The sequence below is a fragment of the Macaca fascicularis genome, chromosome 16, assembly GCF_037993035.2.
Source record: "Macaca fascicularis isolate 582-1 chromosome 16, T2T-MFA8v1.1".
Classification (NCBI taxonomy): Eukaryota; Metazoa; Chordata; class Mammalia; order Primates; family Cercopithecidae; genus Macaca; species Macaca fascicularis.
The window spans coordinates 85,280,053-85,292,271 of record NC_088390.1 but is presented as its reverse complement, the minus strand read 5'-3'; the positions used below and the strand labels follow the sequence as shown (position 1 = coordinate 85,292,271).

Here is a 12,219-nt window from a genome sequence, read left to right as displayed (position 1 = left end):
AGACAGGGTGGAGGGTGACTCATCTCTGCCCGGACGGTCACACCTACACTGTCCCATGGCAGCAGGACCAGACACCCGGCCCTTTCCCACCTGTCCTGCAGAAGGCTAAGGGGACGGGCTGGTTCTTTAACTGGGGCATTGGCGTGGGCACTAAAACAGCTCTCCAGGACGCCCACACCCAAAACCGTGGCCTTCCAGTGATTCTTACGGAAATGTCATGGGTGACTTTCCATCCCAGGGCCTGGCAGCGCCTGTGTTCCCCTCCCCTCTTGGTCACCTTGGCACAGCTGGACTGTAGTGGAAAGGCCCGTGGGGCAGCCTCCAGCCTCCCCTGACTCACCCCGTCCCATGCTTCCACCAGGAGCCGGTGAGAGCCCTACTGCCGGGGTTGGAGCCCTGGCTCTGCCACTTGCCAACAGCTCGGTGACCTGGGCAGAGTGTTAAGGTTTCTGCACTTCCTCCAAGGCCTGGCCCTCCACCTCCTGCCCCTCACACCCAGGTTCCAGCATCTCTCTTCCCACCACCCCTGTTCCAGACACAGGTGCACAGGGCCCGCCCCCTGCCTTGTGAGCCTAAATCCTCCCCAAAGTGCCAGGCACCTCATAAGGCTATGCTGGCGGGCTCAGGGGTGCCCCCTGGACTCACACCCCAGCCCTTGCCCAGCCTCCATTTGACTGTAAAGTAAGGGATGGAGCCACCCGGAAGGGTGTGGGGCTCCTGAGGTTTCCAGAGAGCACTGCCATGCCAGCAGTGGTGAGGACCCCGGATGTGGTGGCCGTGTGCAGCTTCATACTCCTAAAGCACTTCCAGGCACCCCGCACAGTTCTCCTGCTCTGAACACTTCGCACCTTCTAGAGCTCTGCTTTGGTTTGGTGCTTATGCTCCCACCCTCGGGGCACAGCTTCCGTGTTCCCGCCTCACTCTGCTTTTGCTGGAACCTTCGTCCTCTGGGCTCTTCTTTGCTCCCTGCCTTGTGCGTTCTTCTCCCGAAACCACAGGGACCCAGGAAGGCCCCCGTGGCTGAGCAGTGGTGCGTGGGTTGCCCTGTTTGTCCGCAAGGCTTGGAGGGGGAGCAGCGGCGTTGCTTGTGCTTGCTGCTGAGGTCAGCTGTCCATGGGCTGGGGGAGGCTGACGGGGTCTGGCAGGTGCCCCTTGTTCACCTCCTGACCTGCTCTCCCCCAACCTGCTGGCCAATTGGGTTTTGGATGTGACCCCACACTGGGAACTGCCCTGGGGGATCCATCTTTTCTCCTCACAAATCTCCCTTCCACCCCAAGCCCTGTGTGACCAGGATCTCAGACACATAAGACAAAGGGATATAGGGTTTTTAGAGTGGAGGGGTGGGCAGAGCACCCTCCCTGACCTGCGGTAGTTCTTCCAATGAGTACAAATGGCAAGGAGCTTATATCGAGACCTCCAAGAAGACACGGGGCAGAGGGCTGGGGTGCAGCCTGCACTTGCAACTGCCGTGACAGCCCAGTCCGAATCCTACAGCTGGAGACGGGGCTACACAGTCGCACACCCCCCAGGACAAGCTCAGGGAGGCTGGGGGCCGCTCAGCATGGGGCTCGATTGCCAGGCTGTGCTGAGGAGGAAGGGAAAGAGGAGTGGGGACACCGGCCCCCCGCTTTCATTCTCTCCTGGGTGTGTGGCCCCCGGGATTCCAGCCTTCACGTCCCTGTTTCTGTCTCCTGAGAAATGCAGCAAGTTGCAGCCCCCCAGCAACAGCACGAGGAGAGAATCTGCTGCTGCCCCTGGCTACGGAGCTGTCACCGTGGCCCCCTGCTCAGCCGTTGTTGGGGGGCGGGTTGCAGGGACGGGTGGGGGTTCCCTCGGTGCCTCTCCAAGCTCCCTCTGCTTCCTGCCCTGCACGGTCCTGCTCCTGTCCCTGCTCCGGCTCTGGCTGGGGGTGTGCAGGGCTGAGCTTGGCTCTTCCGTGGGTCTTGGCGGAGAAAATGCAGAGCTGCACTTCCCTCCACAAAGCCGCCCTGTTCTCAGCAAATCCTCCCAGGGTCGGTGCATTTTTTTCGAGTGATTCAGCAGCACGTGAATGGGAAGGGCCGAGCCCAGCCGGAGGCTCTGGCATGAGACCTGCTGGCCCACGAGGGAAAGGGAGGGCAGCAGGACGTGGGCCGGAGGTCCTCCCAGGGCCGCAGAGGGAGGGAGCAGGGCCCTGGGGTGGGGAGGGCAGCAGGAAGGCTGGGCAGAGAGTGCGGCTTAGCTCTGCGTGGCTGAGGTGCTCTGATAGATGCTGTTTCACTCGAGTTCCCCAAGGGGAGCCAAAACGAATGGGCAGGAAGTGAGATGGGAGAGCTGGTCTCCATGGAGACGGGCACTCAGTGGCCAGCAGCTCACGTGCGCTAAAACCTTGGGCAGCTGAGGAGGGAGCGTTCCCTGGCGGGGCGAGGCCTGGAACACCCAGGTGCCCGCTGGCAGGTGGTGTGGCCCAGGGCTGAGGCTGTGCTTCTGTCCCCTGATCTCTGTTGTGTGCCCTGTTATCTTCTCTGCCCAACCCTCCCTCCCACCCCCGCCCCCCGACAACAAAACATCTTTTCTGAGTAGTTGTCATTCCAGGCATTTCTCACCCTGGCCTGAGTCATGCTGGCCAAGTCCTCTGTCCTCACCCTGGATGTCACGGTCCTGCCCTGCTCCAGAGCTGCAAGTCACCACTGAGGGTGGACCTGGGGCTCCTCTGTCCCAGCCACCCACAAACTCTCAAGATCAGAGTCTGGAAAGGGAGGTGGTGCCCCACGTCTTCACTTCTGGTGTCTATACCCTCAACTGGGGACAGATGCCCAGTGTGCTCCTATGCCGCCCCCTCTGCTGAGGTCTTTCCTGCTCCCCAGAAGGCCCCATTGCTGGCTTCTGGGGACCGAGGAGGTTGGAGGACCTGAGGGTGGGTCTGGCCTCCGCAGCAGCTGCAGGGCGGGAAGAGCCTGGGTCCCGCCCAGTACCACGGGGCTGTTTTTAATTACCAAGTCACAGCCCCCTTTTCTGCTCATTTCCCTAAAAGGAGTGAGCTGGGAGGAGGTCTGACGCACTGCTGGCCAGAAGGGGCCGGCATGAAGGGGCCGAGGAAGGGCAGAGCCCAGTGCTCGGGGGAGACCCTCGGACTGTCCACCGAGGGCACCCGGCTGTGTCACTTGAGGCCAGAGGCCGAAGGTGAGCTGGACCAGCTAACCCTCGCTGTCGCCTCACAACCCTTGTGACACTTCCTGGCTACTCAGCCTTGCCCTGTGCGCCTGCGCCCCATGCATTTCCGTAGGGAGAGGCGTAGCCTCCAAACCTAGAGGACTAGAGCAAGTGTGGGGTCCTTGTAAGCACAGCCCCTTCCTGGATCACCGTCTGCCATCCCTGGCAGCGTCTGTGGCCACTTCCGCTGCTCCAGCTGGCGAGGTCAGCCCCATCCTGCTGAAAGAAGGAGGTGCTGCCTGAATGGAGAACTTCCATGTTTCTAAGTGGTCTTTACTATGATCCCAGATTAGTTACACCCAAACATTTAGGGATCCCACAGTGATCTGAGAGCAGGACTATGAGAAATACAGTCATTTATTACAGTAGTCGCAGGGCAGGGCCACAGCTGTGTTACTGGACATCTGTCCCGAGCTGAGGGTGTAGACACCAGAAGTGGGGAAAAGAGGCTTCACCTCCCTTTTCAGACTCTGATCTTGGGGGTGGCTGGGGCAGAGGGGCCCTGGTACACGCTCAACTGGCACTTTAGACATATTAATCAAAATGGTCAGGCCAGGCCAGATGGCTCACGCCTGTAATCCTAGCACTCTGGAAGGCCAAGGTGGGTGGATCATGTGAGGTCAGGAGTTCGAGACCAGCCTGGCCAACATGGTGAAACCCCGTCTCTACTAAAAATACAAAAAAAAAAAAAAATTAGCTGGTCATTGTGGTGGGCACCTGTAATCCCAGCTACTCCAGAGGCTGAGGCAGGAGAATCGCTTGAACCCGGGAGGCGGAGGTTGCAGTGAGCCGAGGTCATGCCATTGCACTCCAGCCTGGGCAACAAGAGCGAAACTCTATCTCAAAAAAAAAAAAAAAAAAAAGTCAATGGTCAAGCAGCCCCAGCCAGATTGACCAGCCATATGGTGTCGTCACATCCACCCAAAAGGGACAAGAGACTCTCACCCTGAATGGCAACGCAAGTTATAGTTACAAACATTAGCAAGGGCTTTACTAACTGTGTGATTTGAGGGTGCAGATGTTGGCACTCATGGTACCCCGCTTTTCTGGAGAGTTTAGACAGGAGGCATGGAACGTCGCAGTGCTTCCCCAGTAAATGAACAGGGCTGAGTCCACCTGCAACTGCCATTGGATCCTGCCCAGGAGTACCTGGAGGTTGGGTTTCATCTGGGAGAGAGAATAATTCCTCTGAAATGATTGGCATGCAATTCCACCCAGAGGCAAATGAACCAAATGACGCTGGAAGACATTGGCAGCTCCGGCCTGCAGACTGTATTTGCATCTACACAGTGCGGAGTCCTCCAGGGCTGGCCCCTGGGATGCAGTGGCCACTGGTCTTCATTGCCACTGTGGGTGCTCTGGGCTGACTCTGACCCAGCTGCAGCATCAGAATGCCCCCCACCCACTAGTGATTGGACCAGTAGGGTCTTTGGCACGTGTTTGAAGCCCCCACCTGACTCCCAGGAATGACCGATGTTCAGAGCATGGGGACTCCTTGGCATTCTCCACTGGGCCATGAGCAGAATAGGACAGAGGGGAGGGAAGTGCTTTCCCTGGCAGTGCGGGTCCTGTGGGCGCCCCTCCCCAGGTGGAAGCTGGAGCCTGCAGAAGAGGGTGGACGGCTGGGAGGGCCAGTGCCCTCTGGTGATACGGAGCAAACCCTCCCAGTCCGAGTCAGCGCGCACGCAAGGCGCAGATGATCGGGCCGGGTTTTCACTGTGTATTTAGCAGCCGAATGTGTTTCTGAGTCCCAGGGATCCCTGCACCTCGTCTGGGCAGACAGGTGACTTTGAGGGACAGTGGGCCACCTTCTCCTGCTGCCTGAGCGCGTCCCTCAGCCAAGATAGGCGCTGTGCTGTTACAGGGTGTGGAGCGCCCTGGGAAGAGGCTGTGAGCGGTCTAAAGGCTGGGTGTTGATGTCCACTGGTTTGTCTGTCCCAAACCGGGGCCTGGGGGCCCGGCAGAGTGGCTCAAGTGGAAATGTTCTGTAAGGTATATTTATATATATGGCACGTGGGATCCCTCCAGCGAGCAGTTGGGCCCTGGCAAGATAATAAAGAGAATTCAATGAGTGTGGAATAAATGCATTTCTTAGAGGCAATTTTCTTTTTCTTTCAAAGGCAGGGTCTCCTTCTGTCACCCAGGACCAAGGCGCAGTGGTGCGTTCATAGCTCACTGCAGCCTTGAACGTCTAGGTTCATGCAATTCTCCTGAGTAGCTGGGACTATAGGCATATGCCGCCACGCCCAGCTAATTTTTGTGGGTTTTTTGTTTGTTTGTTTTGTTTTGTTTTGTTTTGTTTGTTTTTTAACAGATGAGGTATTGCTATGTTACTCAGGCTGGTCTTGAACTCCTAGCTTTAAGCAACCCACCCGCCTTGGCCTCCCAAGTGCTGGGATTACAAGTGTGAGCCACTGCACCCGGCCTTTTGAGGCAATTTCCTTTTGGGGTGTGGCTCCCTCCCCCAGTTGTGGGCATAGCTTGTTCTTATTTTCCGCAGGAACTTCCGTAGTGCTTCTGTGGACACAGTAGGATTGGAAAGGTGTTGGTGGGTGTGTGAAGGGGACATGAGGATGCAGGACCCACATGTTGATGGCAGCAGAGGGGACACCGAGGAGAGAGAACAAGAGAGGACCGTGCCACAGAAGCCCTGGCGTCTCTGCCTGGGGCTGGCGTGGCTGGAGTCTGGAGGGTGCCGCCCCTCAGGCCAGCCTTTGGCCCTGGCACATGCTGGTGACACCAGGTTCTCCAGTAAGCCGCCTTCACTGTCTGCGGCCGTCCGAGAGTAGCAGCCAGTGCGGCCTCCTGGTTTTCCAGGGGCTGTTGTGATTCTCGAAGGCTGACCGTAGCCCGTCCTCTTTGGATCGTCCGCCGTGACCTTGGTTTTCCGCCCATCCAGTTCTTTTCCGTCCCCACTCTGGCGGGTGCGTGAGGGGTTGTTTTTGCAGGGGGGGAGGTGACATCATGTGGTGTCCTGGGCCGGAGGGGTGGGGGTGGGGACCCCGCGGTTGTGTGTGCTTTGAATTCAGCCGACGGTTGTACATTCCAGTAGCCGGCATCTGGCAGTGAATTCATCAGCCAGTGTATCACCCTTGATCTCAAACCCAGATGTTGTGTTCACAGCAGAAGGGAAAGAAGGAAAAACGAAATCCGAGACGCTCAGGGAGAGGCCGTAGGTTTTGGGCTCAGGGCAGTTAGAACGAGAATCTTTATAAAGACTCCCCCCTCTCGCGCTTGCCTCTGGCTCCTTGGGGAAGGGGCAGAGGAGCAGAGCAGTCCCCTCTTCGGGGCATGGACAGGAGATGGGCTGACGCCAACCCCCCCGCCCCAGTGCCTAACACCAGGCCCAGCACCCAACACCAGGCCCAGCACCCAGTAGGTGTTCAATAAACGTGTCTGTGCCCCGATTTTCATTTCTTCCCAGATTCCTTATATCTCTTCGATTTCCCCAGCCCTGTTCTTCACATGGTCTGGACTCAGAGAGGCCCTCCCTTTGGAGTGGCCTTCTTTCCCCTACAGTCCTGGTGGTCCATCCCGGAGCCCAGAGTGCGGACCATTGCTATTGGCATGGAAATGTGTTCTGGAGAGCTCTCCCTCCCTCCTCCTCTGTCCACCACTGGCCGTTGGAAACTCTCCTTCTCTGCGTGCCTGTCCGTCGTCTGTCGCCTTGCCTGGATTGGATGCTCCTCCCAGGCAAGGCTTTCTGCATGCAGGATCCACCCTGTACCCTCTCTTCACCTGCTGTCGCCTCTGGGCAACAACCGCCAACAGGTACCCACCGCTCTGAGCAGGTCAGCGGTGCAGATCCCGCTATGCCGACCGGTGTGCACTGATCAAAGCTGTCAACCAGCCCCTCTCCGTCATATCTGCGGCACGCTGGTGCTTTGGGGAAGGTTGCCGTGGAACTGGTCCTTCTTTGCCTCTCTTGATTCCCATTTTCCTTCTTTCATGTAATTTCTCATTTTGCAAAGTGGGGGAGGAGGTGCCCACCCCCAATTTAAAGAGACCCTGAAGAATCGGAATTCTGTTCCCCAGGAGCAGACTAAAGCAGCCCAGTGGAGATGGGGATACCCTCAGGCTCTGCTCCTCCAGGCCCCTCACCCCCACTTCCCTGCAGGCATCTGGCGGCCTCCTTGCCAGTTCTCTTTCTAGTCCTAACCCTGCGTGGCTACCCTGGACCCTTGGTTCAACCAGCCTCCTCTTTTCGGACACTTTAAAGGAGGGAAGTGTATCCTCTGCAGCCCCCAGGCAAAGCTAGCACGTTGGGAGGTTGCATCAAATCGAGACTCTGTGACCTGCTGACCAGGACGAGGTCTCCGTACCTGAGTGGCGTGATGCCACCGTCCCAATGCCTCACCCACGGGAGTGAGAGAATTCGCCTTGCTCATCTCTGTGATGCTCGTGGTCCTGAACCATACGTACATGAGTTCCCGGGCACCGCAGGCTCCACACCAGCCCCTGTAGCCATCACCATGAACTCTCAAGTGTCAGGACTGTTGTCATCGTCTCCGTCTTAGGTGTGAACAACTGTGGCTCAATGAAGTCAAGGAACTTCTCAAAGATCACCCAGCCATCCAGGGGCGAATGCAAGATCTGTCTCTTGCCGCCTCCGTCAAACAAGTGCCCAGCTGCCACCTGGGAGCCTTAGGCATTTTTGTAAGAGAACAACATGTGAACCTCAATGCCCAGGGTAGGATGCAACATTTTGGCCGTTTTTAAGTAATCTTTGCTTATTTTCTAAACTCCAGTGACATGCTTATTGAGTGCCTATTGTACGTTAAGCGTTGTGCAGCATAGTGGATCATTGAAAGGCAGCTCCAAGGCCGGGCACTGTGGCTCACGCCTGTAATCCCAGCACATTGGGAGGTGGGCAGATCACGAGGCCAGGAGTTCAAGACCAGCCTGGCCATCATGGTGAAACCCTGTCTCTACTAAAAAAAAATGCGAAAACTTAGCCGGGCATGGTGGTGCGTGCCTGTAATCCCAGCTATTTGGGAGGCTGAGGCAGGAGAATTGCTTGAACCCAGGAGGCAGAGGTTGCAGTGGGCCAAGATTGCACCACTGCACTCCAGCCTGATGACAGAGCAAGACTCCATCTCAAAAAAAAAAAAAAAAAGAAAAAAGAAAAGAAAAACAGCTCCAGAAATTTCCAAAATAACATACAGAATTCAGTAGACTGTAGTAAAGGCCGGCTTGCTACTCCTTCTGGAACTGTTGATTCCTTTGGATTCTACTGGTTTGCTTTTTTTTTTTTTTGAGACGGAGTCTCGCTGTGTCACCCAGGCTGGAGTGCAGTGGCGCCATCTCGGCTCACTGCAAGCTCTGCCTCCCGGGTTCACACCATTCTGCTTCAGCCTCCTGAGTGGCTGGGACTACAGGCCCCCGCCACCACGCCCGGCTAATTTTTTTGTGTTTTTAGTAGAGACGGGGTTTCACCGTGTTTGCCAGGATGGTCTCGATCTCCTGACCTCGTGATCTGCCCGCCTTGGCCTCCCGAACTGCTGGGATTACAGGCGTGAGCCACTGCGCCCGGCCTTCTTTTTTTTTTTTTTTTTTTAAAGACAGCGTCTCACTCTGTTGCTCAGGCTGGAGTGCGGTGGCATGATCTCAGCTCACTGCAGCTTTCACCTCCTGGGTTCAAGCAATTCTCCTGCTTCAGCCTCCCAAGTGGCTGGGATTACAGGCACCTGCCACCACACCTGGCTGATTTTTGTATTTTTAGTAGAGATGGGGTTTCACCATGTTGGCTAGGCTGGTCTCCAACTCCTGACCTCAAGTGATCTGCCCGCCGTGGCCTCCCGAAGTGCTGGGATTATAGGAGTGAGCTGCCGTGCCCAGCCCTGGTTTGCTTTTGTACTGGTGACTCTGCTACATGAAAAGCAAACTTTGACTAAGTTAATCTGGCACACTGACCGAGTTGCATAAACATTTTTTGGTGCAGCATTGTCATAAGGTATATAGATTAGGCAGGGAGCAAGACAGCCAAGGACAAACCGCACCGGGGCCGCCAGCCCAAAGTTGTCGGCAGCATCTCAGCTCCATCTGGCAAACAGTGAGCACCACCTGTTCTGCAGTCAGAATCTAGCCTCAACCTGTTAGGACCTCCCAGGGCCCTGAGCAGACAGGTGTGCAGGAATTGACAGCAGGATGGAAAAGAGATGGTGAATATACCAAGTGCTGCAGAAGGACAGGATTTCCCAGAGGAAGACAGAAAAGGGCTATTTTAGCTGGGTCTTGAAGGATGAAGAGAAGTTCTCCAGGCAGAGAGAGGGAGATGGCATTTGGGGCAGAAGAAACTTGCCTGTTCAGGCTGGGCACGGTGGCTCACACCTATAATCCCAGCACTTTGGGAGGCCAAGGTGAGTGGATCACTTGAGGTCAGGAGTTCGAGACCAGCCTGGCTAACATGCCAAACCCTGTCTCTACTAAAAATAAAAAATAAAAAAAAATAAGCCTGGCAAGGTGGCAGGTGCCTGTAATCCCAGCTACTCAGGAGGCTGAGGCAGGAGAATTGCTTGAACCTGGGAGGCGGAGGTTGCAGTGAGCCGAGATCGAGCCATTGCACTCCAGCCTAGGCGACAAGAATGAAACTCCGTCTCAAAAAAATATATATGATAATTAGCCAGGCTTGGTGGTGCATGCCTGTAATCCTAGCTACTTGGGAGGCTAAGGCAGGAGAGTCACTTGAACCCGGGAGACGGAGGTTGCAGTGAGCTGAGATCACACCACTGCACTCCAGCCTTGGAGGGTGACAGAGTAAGACTCTGTCTCAAAAAAAAAAAGAAAAGAAACTTGCCTGTTCAGAGGTATGGATGCACCTGGGCGTGTTCAGGGCAGGGGAGTATTATGAACTGGTAGAATAGCAGGAGCACGGGTAGGGAGTGTTGGGCACAGCAGCCGAGTCGCCTGACTGACTTCAGGTTGCAAAGGCTCTCATATTTTAGGGGGAGTGGCAGGGAGCAGCCAAGGATGATGTTTGAGCAGAAAGGAACGTGAATACAAAAAGACAGCTGGTGTCAGTGGATGAAAGGATGGTTGGGAGGGCACTGGAAATAGGGGGCAGTCAGGGCAAAGCCCTCTGTTCTGGTGTGGCCTGCCGGGAGACATTTCCTAGATGTGGCTTTTCAGGATGAGGCCTGGCTTAGCCTGGGAAACAGGAACCTGTGGCCTTGGCCAGTCATAACTCAGCTCCAACAGAAGACGAAAGAAGAATGGGGTTTGTGCCCAGGCGGGGCAGTGGGGCAATGGCGTGGGACTCTGGTGCGGGACTCTGGTGCGAGCCTGGGATCCAGAGAGCATTGCTGGGGCCCGGGGGCATGGACACAGGTGGAGTCTGTGGGCCTCCATGCCCCGTGGGAAGAGACAGCCCTGCCTAAGGGGTTCCAAGAGATTTGAGCTGACCACGTGGGCCGGGGCTGGGGCTGGGGCTGGGAGGCTGCCTGGAGCCTGGCGTGGTCTGCTCCTTTCTTCTCTGTTTTGCTCATATCCACCCTAACATAGCACTTACCCAGAGTGACCCTGAATAGCTGAGTTTGGGAGGGCAAAGCTTTTAAAGCCATTAAAACAGACCATGTCACCAACTAATGGCCTTGAAATTAAAAAAGGGAGGGTTCTACCCAACCCTGCCCGAGTGACTGCATGAATTACCCATCTGCTTGTCCTCAGGTTACCAGGAGCAGAACAGAGTCCTGGCTTAATTGCTAGGAGAAAGCCGTGTGTTGCATGGCCTGTCAGCAACCTCAGGCTCCAGAATATTCTGGAATTGCCCCAGCCCTGCCTCTTCTCCATCTCCCTCCTCTTTGGTTGTGGCTTAGCTGGGCTCCTCTTTTCTTCTGTTTGTCCTTCCTCAGCATCTGTCCCTTGGGTCTGCCAGTGTGCCTGCTGATGTCTCCTTTTGGCAAAACTTTCTGAGCCTGCCCCTGTTGTGCCCTTGATAGAATCTGTGTTACTGCAAAGAATCACCCAGGCCTGGCACAGTGGCTCACGCCTGTAATCCCAGCACTTTGGGAGGCCGAGGCAGGTGGATCATTTGAAGTCAAGAGTTTGAGAACAGCCTGGCCAATGTGATGAAACCCTGTCTCTACTAAAAATACAAAACTTAAGGTTGGGCACTGTGGCTCACACCTATAATCCCAGCACTTTGGGAGGCCGAGGCAGGTGGATCACCTGAGGTCAGGAGCTCAAGACCAGCCTGGTCAACATGGCGAAACCCTGTCTCTACTAAAAATACAAAAATTAGCTGGGTGTGGTGGCAGCTGCCTGTAATCCGAGCGACTTGGGAAGCTGAGGCAGAAGAATCTCTTGAACCCAGGAGGCAGAGGTTGCTGTGAGTTGAGATCATGCCACTGCACTCTAGCCTGGGCGACAGAGTGAGACTCCATCTGAAAAAAAAAAAAAATTAACCAGGTGTGGTGACAAGGTAATCCCAGCTACTGGAGAGGCTGAGGCAGGAGAATCACTTGAACCTGGGAGGCAAAGATTGCAGTGAGCCAAAATTGTGCCACTGCACTCCAGCCTGGGCAACAGAGCGAGATTCCATCTAAAAAAAAAAAAAAAAAAGAAAAAAAGAATTACTCATAGAACATTTTCCAGGTCAGAACAGCTGGACAGACCTTTCCAGATGTAAGACCCCCAAACCTAAATATGCCAGGTACTTTTAAGGCCCCTTTAAGGTGGGTAACTCTCACTTTGCCCTCGGCCCAGAAAAGCTTGTTTCCAATAGGCGGTGGCTAGAGGGTGGGGAAATGTCCCATCCTTCATGGAATGTGTGGGATTGCGGGTCAGTTCAGTGGTGTACCTGCTTGCCCCAGCCACCAGTGAGTACCCACTGGAGAGAAGGAAAAAAAAGCCAAAAGCACTCAAGCATGATATCAACAGATGAGCTTCAGTCAAATCAATGACTGCCTCCCACTGTTACAGAAACCGCCCTGGTCACAAGGGACTCTGGGCTTCTGGCTTGAGCCCTGTCAACAAAGAAGGGATTCTTGTTGAAGAATCGTGGAAGGAGGAGGAGGCTGGGCATCATCT

General features: G+C 55.5%; 1 protein-coding gene across 1 annotated transcript in view; it reads left to right on the top strand.

Moving 5' to 3' along the window:
* Positions 1-12,219, top strand: part of TIMP2 (TIMP metallopeptidase inhibitor 2) — a 73,096-nt gene that overhangs the window by 38,567 nt on the left and 22,310 nt on the right. The window lies entirely within an intron of this gene.